Raw genomic sequence first — 8,084 nt, forward strand, 5'->3', positions numbered from 1 at the left:
CGATCATATATTCGAGATTAGTTATATTCTCTTGTTGCTCTGCCCATTTCGCCTGTTGTTCCGCCATCTGCCACTCCGTCTCTTCCTTCTGATGTTGGAGTGATCGTTCAAGTTGTTCTATCCGACGTTGTTGGTCGGTATCGATCTATACCTGCGGATGAACCGGCGATCCAAAATCTTGCAGCAAATCTCTCTTGAGTCCTCCTAAACCGTAGATGCGACCTTTGTTCTGCTCAACAGACTACAAAATAATGTATATTATATATAAATTATTTAATCAATAATAATATAATTTAAATATTGAAAAAATAAATTTGATTTTATACCTCAACATAACATTTGTCTTGATCGGTAGAAGACAAGTTAGTGCCCGACGATAAACTGGCAGCCGCTGTTTGGGTGAGTTGTGATAACTTCTCGTTCACTAGTCCCAACACCCGTTCAGCTCGAGGATCGACAAACCGACCATCGGAACGTCTATGCGTCCGATCAACCAACTCAATGATGGACGGTTTTCGTCCCATTTCTCGTTGCATGCCAGATTGTCCGTACGGATTAAAACCATCCGTGCATAAGCAGAGATAACCATTCCGAGGCTCAGCAGCAAAATCAGGGAATACCTTATTGAAATCTTTCCATGCAATGCCATCGGATGGATGTTGCATATCTTCTATCGAGCTCGAATTATTTGCGTGCTATCTCATATGTGATGTCGTTTTCTTAGATTCATATAATCTTCTCAATCTATACGACACATGCAAATAGAACATCTTCTTATATGACACTTTTCTACGAGATCTTTCCTTACTTGGTCAATATCTATTCGCTCCACAATATTTACACTGCATCAACTCTTTATCAGTATCCCAAAAAAGCATACAATTATTTCTGCAGACATCAATCTTTTCATAAGGCATTCCCAAATACTTCAAGATTTCTTTTGTATCATAATATGATTGCGGAGCTTGATTGTTTTCAGGTAAATACTCACGTAATGTCTTGTAAAACGAATCCATGCAATTCTCAGTAACATTATAATCTGTTTGCATGCTCATCAATCTTGATGCTAATGATAATCGAGACTGGCGTTATTTGCATCCTTCATATATAGGATGATTTGCCATCGTGAGCATGTCGAAAAATCTTTTTGCATCATTATTCGGCTCTTCTTCTTCTTCTTGAACTTGCTGAAATACCCCCGGAAAAGCATCTGTCACCATTTGAGCATATGAATTTCTTGTTTCAAAATCAAAAGATTGATTTTCTCCAATTGCTTCTACCTCCTCTGTCTGTGTCCATACAACAGTATTCTTCGTTGTCCTGACTTCTTCTCTATGCATATGCCATATGTAGTAATCATCCATAAAACCCCTTCGATATAGATGTTTGCACACCACTTCTTAGCTTAGAAATTTTAAATTTCTACAACCTTTACATGGACATTGCAATTTTCCACGCTCTTGACATAAAGGTTGCATTGAAACAAAAATCATAAATTGCTCCAAACCGGCACAGAACTCCGGTGTAACTTCTTTTATTGTTGGATTCTCTACAATACATCCACTGCCTTGAAACATGTATATTTCGATTTGAGGAAGAAGAAGACATTTTGAGAGATTTTGGTGCGAATGGGAGGGAGGGGGCCGAGGTTTGCTACATAATCGATATATCAACGGATGTCCGTTGAAAATAAAACGGCTACAATTATCAACGGACATTCGTTGTAACTAACGGCCACAAATAGTAACAGATATCCGTCACTAATTTCAACGACCAGTATTCGTTGATAAACCGCCGTTGAAATTAATCCACGATTGAAGTCCGTTGAATAAAATCGTTGAAATATATCAGCGGAAACTTATGTTGCTATTCCGTTGTAATTATAAACGGAATAATAACGGAAATGTTCCGCTGCAACATCCGTTGCTATTTCGTTGAATTCCGTTGACATTTGCAACGAGATTTATCCGTTGAGAATTCGTTGAAAAGAGTTCAACGGGCAAAATCCGTTGATAATATCCGTTGATATAAGGCTGTTTTTTTGTGTGTGTAGTGATTGTGTCTATTTCTACAAGTTACCAGATAGATCTTTCATCTACTTTCTTTTGTATGTGGATGACATGTTGATCGCATCAAAGAGCCAATCGAAGATCGACAAGTTGAAGGTTCAGTTGAATCAAGAGTTTGAGATGAAGGATCTTGAAGAAGCAAAGAAGATTCTTGTGATGGAGATAAGTAGAGATAGAAAGATAGACAAGTTTTGTTTGTCGCAGATGCAATATTTGAAGAAAATACTTCAACGTTTTAGCTTAGATGAAAAGTCAAAACCTGTAAGTACATCATTTTTCCCTCATTTCAAGATTAGTTCGGCTTTATCTCCTACCACAGATGAGGAACATGAGTACATGACGAAGGTTCCGTATGCAAATGCGGTTGGTAGCTTGATGTATGCGATGGTGTGTACCAGACCTGACATTCCACATGTCGTTGGAGTGGTGAGCAGGTATATACACAATCCTGGAAGAGGACATTGGTAGACAGTGAAATGGATTTTGAGGTATATTCTGAAGACCTTGGACTTTGGATTGGTGTTTCAACATGATGGATCACTTGGTCACTGTGTGTTGGATATGTTAATTCCAACTACGCTGGTGATTTGGATAAGCGTCGGTCAACGACTGGATATGTGTTTACACTGGCGAAAGCTCTGGTGAGTTGGAAGTCTACCTTACAGTCTACGGTGGCTTTGTCTACGACAGAGGCAGAGTATATGGCAGTTGGAGAGGCTGTGAAGGAAGCTATTTGGTTGCATAGTTTACTTGTGAGTTTGGAGTTGAACAGGAAAACATTTCTGTATACTGCGATAGTCAGAGTGCTATTCACTTGGCCAAAAATCAAGTCTACCATACACGAAAACACATAGATTTTCGTTTTCACTTTTGCGAGAGATTATCGAAGAAGGTATTATACATCTCACGAAGGTGAAGACTATTGATAATCTCGCAGACATATTGACTAAGGTGATTACCGCGATCAAGTTCAATCATTGTTTGACCTTGGTCAACATCTTGCTCATTTGAACGCCTTCGGACATTTTAGTCGGACATTTTAGTGCCTTGAGGCACAGTTGGAGACATCCTCTCTCGTTTGATTTTGCAATTGAATGTAAGGTGGAGATTATGAACGATGTGACATCAACTAAATGGTGGCAGACAAATGCATGGGTGATTTCTTTATTTGAAAAATCCAACACCATCGTGAAGGTTTGGTGGCTTTCTTTCATAGGCACAAGTTCGTTTGCAGGGTTTCCCTATAAATAGGGACTTAGTTTACATGTTGAAGCATCACCAAGCAAAGCAACACTTAGGACTCGACTGGTTATACCGTTGTGATTGTGATTGCGGGTGATAACGTTTTCAGAATGTTTGGTAGCGATTGTGGGTGGTTGATACTGAATGGTTAGTAAATGACTGTTGGTGACGATTGCAGTTGGTTGCGATTAGAAGTGAATACACGGTTGTGGTTGCATTTTGAAGTAAATTATCAAAAAAGACATAATTTTTTATATTATTATTTGAAAATATTTTTTATAATTTACAATATAATAATATAAAAATATTTACAATATAAATTCCATTAATTTTAATTTATTTTTAATTAAAAAATATATAATAAAAATATTAAAATTAATTATTGGATAAATCTAAAAATTATACAATTATGTTATACTATTAAAACATAATATCAAAAATTAAATTCAAATCGTAATAACTAAACAAAATCATCAATAATATATATATATATAATATTTTACACAAAGTTATGTATTTAGACAATTAAAAAATAAAATAAAATAAAATATGTATATATAGATTGTACATCAATGCGAGTTGAATCCTGTGATGTAAATAAACTGATCATCAAACACTAATTGTACATAATTACTTCTGTTGTCCGTATAGTTACCATGTTCTCTCTATATATATGTGTATATTTGTTAACTCTCTTTTCTATATTTTCATTCTAAGTACTAATCTTTGTAAACATTAGTAATTGTCTTAAATTGTTACAGAGAAGTTACAATCTTAAATTCAAACTTTAACAAGAATAAACTGAAAACAAACCACTAGTATTTTTTTTTTTTGTTAACTCAAAACCACCAGTATTTCATCATCCATCGGATGTGATATCGGGCACTTGGAGATATGAACGTTCGAAAGAGGAAACACTTTCATGTTTCTCACACCTCGATTCAATTGAAACACTTCGGTAAATATACAGACCCACACGACAACAAAACAAGGACAAGTCCTTTATCATCATTTTCTAGGTAACACCATCTCGTTCAGGTATTTCACCGAACACATTCAGGACATGATCGAGATCGCCATTATCCAACAAACTTCATTTCACAATACGGTGTTTTTGTCGAGAATATCACCAAACACATCCAAATAGTAGCAGCCAAAGAGATCCATATCATCAGATTTTTGAAGTTCACATCCATATCAATAAACAAACAGATCCACAACGAGAAAAGGGAATCTGAGAGGATTTTTCGCAGAAACAGAGATATATCTGGAGATGACGGAGATGATGAACTCCGATGAGCTCCAGCAAAGCGAAAAACACTAATCGACAGAAGAACAAAGAAGAGAGTGGGTTTGACGGAGATGAAGATCGTGTGTGGGTTTCAACTCTCAAGCAAGAGAGAAAATGAAGAGAGTTTTAGGGTTTTTTAAATTTTTTAATAAGGGTGGTTTGGACTTTTGATTTAATCGCAGGGTAGCGCTACCGAAACTTATCCATAAAGCAGCGTTTTGATTTTTAAGGTTTGGCTGCGGTAGCGTTTGGCTGCTGTTTGATCAATCAGTTTCGCAACTGCCACCAACTGTCAGAAATCGCAACCGCTCTGTTTACGGTTGGCAGCGATGTAGCCAATCATCTCTTTAGAAGAAAGAGGGTGGGAAGAAGAAGCTTTCTTCTTCTGTAAGAAACCCAATTCTTGGGTTCTTTTTTGAGGGTTTTCAGGGTTTTTTTTAGATATCTAAGATATTTGTTTCGGTGAGATTCTTAGATATATTTGGGATATTTTTTTTTTTGAATGTTACGAGAGAAAGATTGTGTCTTGGAGATCTGAGAAGTGGGGTTGAATATGTATTGTAACTTGTATTCCACAATTGTTTACCGATATAGTGGAGTTTGTGTTATTCTTCGCCATAGACGTAAGCATTCTGCCTAACCACGTTAAATATTGGTATCTTTTATTTTCTTTCGTTCGATTCTATCGTCTCGCATTTGAGATCCGATACACTTCCACACATAACTCAATTAAATCAATTAATTTATGAATTAATATACTTCTATAATATTTATGAGTGAAATTATATCTGATTATATATTAATTTATAATATACATTCGGTTGAAATATATATCTGATATAATTAATTTAAGTCCAAATTATATTAAAAGACTACGTACATAGCAATTCGATTATTTCGGTTACATTAGAGTTTGAGTATTTCATTTATAGAATATATATATACCTTCGGTTTTTTGTTTTTTATATAGGGTCGGTTTCGCTTGGGATTCGATTTGGATCATTCATTTCAATTCGTTTCGTTTTGATTTGGATTCGATTCCTATTGATTTGAATTTGAGTTTCATTATTCTATTAATCGAATTTAAGTGGTTATCTAATTAATATTATAATCATATTAAATTAAATTAGTTTAATGAGTTTACCTCATAATTTTAATGGTAAGAGAAAACAATAATAAATATTTTATTTTAATAAATTTTAAACTTAAATTAGAAAATGGATATATTGTGATATTTTAATGAAATTTAATTATAGGTTCAGTTATTTTTATATAAGATTTTTTATTTTAAAAAATATTTGTAATTTAGTTGGTTGTGTTATATTTAGGTTTGATTCGAATGTTTAGATTTTATTTTTATTAAACATATTGAATTTTAAATATAATTTTATTTCTGTTTAGTTTTTTGTTATGATATTAGCATTAAGATATCTAAAAAAATTATATAGTATGGTCTTTAAATTTGATTGATGTCAAAATGGTAAGAGATGCATGCGTTTAATTTTCAAACACAATCTTCTTTTTGTCCAATTGTGACCATTTGGTGACACGTGTTTTCTTATTGAAAGTAACAAGATTGTTGGGAGATTCCCTAATGTATTTCAAACATACTTTTGTGGTATTTTGCTCAAACATGTTTTTTTGTATGATTATGTTCGAAATAAAATTTACATAAATTTTCATTTCGGACATTATTTTGTAAAAAAATGAATATTTAAGATTCTATAATTCCGTATTCTCGTTTATTATTATTTTTTAAAATTTCTATTTATTTCCTATTTATATAGTATTAAAATTTTATTCGATTCCTTAAATAGAAAATCCATTTTTATAAATCATATTTATTTATTTTTCAATTTACCATGTAATGATTATTCGCATAATTTTAGATCCGAGATATTTTACGTAAAAAAAATCGTGATTTGTTGTTCTGCCATTATACATGTGAATCAATCCGTATACCCTTACGAAAAATATTCACGGTTTGGTCCATTAATTAAAAACAATGAGGAAAACCAAAAAAAATTAAGAGAAAATTTGCATAAATGTACAAAAAAAAAGTCTTTGCATTATATACTCTTTGTATTCGTACTTTTTTAAGTTAAAATGACCATCATATCCTTCTATATTATTATAACCTGCAGATTTTCTACATTTATAAAAAAATATTTGCATGAATTTCGTTTTCCTCTACATATATGAAAAAACACTTATATGGATTTTGTTTTCTTATATAAATATAGAAAAAACACTTGCAGATTAGCAGGTGCGATAGGTGCCGTAGGTGCTAAAGATGACCTGCCACAGGTAACAGGTCATCTGGCAGACTGTAGATCAGCTGCCGTAGGCTGTAGATCATTTACCGCAGAGTGTAGGTCATTTTTCACAGACGACAGGTCATCTTCTATAATTTTCTTTCATAGACATTTCATCAAACACCTTATATGCATAAAAAATGATCAGAATATCACAGAAAAAAAAATCAACCAGAAGAGTATTTGAATATATTAGATAAACTGTAAGAAATAGAGAAGATAGAGAAAATGTTTGAGACCGCAGATCATTTGCGGCAGGTCCGCAGGGCGATCGCAGGCCAAATGACCTGCCGCAGACCGCAGATCATTTGAGGCATATCACAGTCATTTGCCAGAGACCATAGGTTATTTAACGCAGAGTGCATGTCATTTTTCACAGATCGCAAGTCATCTGCTGCAGTTTTCTGGTACAGACATTTCATCAAACTCCTTATGTGCATGCAAAAAAATGATTAGAATATCACAAAAAAATCAACGAGAAGAGTATTTGAATAGATTAGATAAACTATATAAAAAATAGAGAAGATAGAAAAAATATTGGAGAAAAAATAAGATCAAATAACAAAGCGTTCCGATTTCTAAAAGATAGATTGTCACAAAAAATGATCATATGAATACTATAGAAAAAGAAATGATGCAAAAGAATATGTGATTGATGAGATAAACTGTAAGAAATAGAGAATATAGAAAAAATATTAGAGAAAACAGAAGGTCGTAATCGTAGTTTTATGGTCGTAATGAGTCGTAGTCATAGTTATATGGTCATAGTGAATCGTAGTGAGTCGTAGTTATATGGTCGTAGTGAGTCATAGTGAACCGTAGTGAGTCGTAGTCGTAGTTATATGGTCGTAGTGAGTCGTAGTCGTAGTTGTATGGTCATAGTGAGTCGTAGTAAGTCGTAATTATATGGTCGTAGTAGTGAGTCGTAGTGAGTCGTAGTCGTGGTTATATAGCCGTAATGAAATCACAGTCACAGGTCGCAGGATTATAACCGCAGATCGCAGAAAGTCGCAGGAGGTCGCACGCGATAGCCGCAGGTCGCAGGAGGTCGCAGGAGGTCGAAGGGCGATAGTGCAGGTCGCAGGACGATAGCAGCAGGTCACAGGACGATAGCCGCAGGTCGCAGGAGCTCGCAGGACGATAGCCGCAGATCGCAGGAGGGCGCAG

Source organism: Tarenaya hassleriana, unplaced genomic scaffold, assembly GCF_000463585.1.
Source record: "Tarenaya hassleriana unplaced genomic scaffold, ASM46358v1 Cleome14, whole genome shotgun sequence".
Lineage (NCBI taxonomy): Eukaryota > Viridiplantae > Streptophyta > Magnoliopsida > Brassicales > Cleomaceae > Tarenaya > Tarenaya hassleriana.